Raw genomic sequence first — 1,651 nt, forward strand, 5'->3', positions numbered from 1 at the left:
AAAATCAAGCTGTAAATAAACTCCCACCACCCTCCATGAGGGAAAAGAACGCTACAGGCAAGCGCTTCGGTGCCTCTGAACCTGCTTGCATTCAATAATGAATAAAGCCGTCTGAAGCGCAGGGCTGTGGAAAGAAGGGCTACGTACAGGAAGTCAGGTCAGGCTGCGGTGCTTGCACGCAGTGCAAAGTAAACCTCAAATGTAAAGCCTGCCTTTATCTTTTGTGAGGTATCGCCAGCACGTGGCCGTACCGAAAGCAGGCTGCGTTTTGGAAGAGCAACGTTTGGCAGTACAAATTTCACTGTCGCTTCCTATTTTGATAGGGAGAACACAGAAATAAAATCACTGGCATTGCTGCGTTTGTAAAGGCCGTGCTCAACCTTCGTCAGAGCTTTCTGGCCCTCCAAATTGGGATATGGCTTCTAAGAATTCCTTGGGTTGTATCACACAGAAGACTTTGTTGTTTGAAACAACGTACTTTTTTTTTTTAGGAGAAAAAAAAAAAAGGCACCAGGGCAAAAACATCTCAAAGGAATGGCAGAGGCTAAAAATAGACACATTATCATCACTTTCATTATCAGCCATGTCTACACACACAAGAAGTATAACCGTGAGCAACTTCAGGATGAGGCGTTTTCCCCTCCAGGATGGTTTTAGGTTGCAGGGGAGCGCGTTTGTGCTTGGCTGAGCAGTGCAGCGACACAGAGGGGGGTTGGCACAGGTATGAATTTAATTGTAGCAACCCCCCCCCCCCCCGCTTAAACAAGGCCAGCTAAAATTCTTATCAGCAGGCCAGCTCATGGTAAGTTGTAACTCCCCAAAGCAAATACTTAGCCTATTCAAAGTTTCAAAAATGGCCTGATAAAGTCTACTTCTCTAAAGCTTTCAGAAGGTTAGATAAAACTTGGTGTGGCCACAAAACGGCAGAAAGTAACCGAGCCCTCCGCCATATTTACTAAGAGTACTTAAGTTCAAAAAGCAAGCCCCAAACTGTTACAAAAACTCTGTGTTTAGGTGCATTACTTCATTTGCAAGCACCACCGCCTGAACTCCAAGCCCAGCTTTTATTGCAGGTGACGTCCCTGCCATCTTCCTCGTACGGGACTGCTGCGGACCACCGGGAAAAAGCGGCGAGACCCGCATCTCCCCCAAAACACCCTCGCCGACCCCACTGCCGGCTCACCCACGGTGCCAGGCGAAGGTCCCATCACGGGATGCTGGCCGGCCCGGAGGGGATCGGGGCCGAGCGCTTGCTTTCGCCCCACAACCGGGGTTCGCCTCATGGTTGGGGTTTGCCTCATGGTTGGGGTTTGCCTTGTGGCGGGCGTTCACCTCACGGTTGGGGTTCACCTCACGGTTGGGGTTCACCTCACGGTTGGGGTTTGCCTTGTGGCGGGCGTTCACCTCACGGTTGGGGTTCACCTCACGGTTGGGGTTTGCCTCACGACCGGGGTTCGCCTCACAGCTGGGGTTCGCCCCACTGCTGCCGTCTTCAGCCGGGGTTACGGGGTGAGCCTGGCATCCCCAAAAGCATCTTTCTGGGGGGGGCTACCGCCAACGCCGCCGCGGCCCAGCCTCCGGGGGACCCCCGCTCCCTCCTCACCCCCGGTCCCTCGGGGGGGGGGGGGCGCTCTCCCCCCCTGGCCGCCCC

This window comes from Haliaeetus leucocephalus, unplaced genomic scaffold, assembly GCF_000737465.1.
Source record: "Haliaeetus leucocephalus isolate CR32 unplaced genomic scaffold, Haliaeetus_leucocephalus-4.0 Scaffold484, whole genome shotgun sequence".
NCBI lineage: Eukaryota > Metazoa > Chordata > Aves > Accipitriformes > Accipitridae > Haliaeetus > Haliaeetus leucocephalus.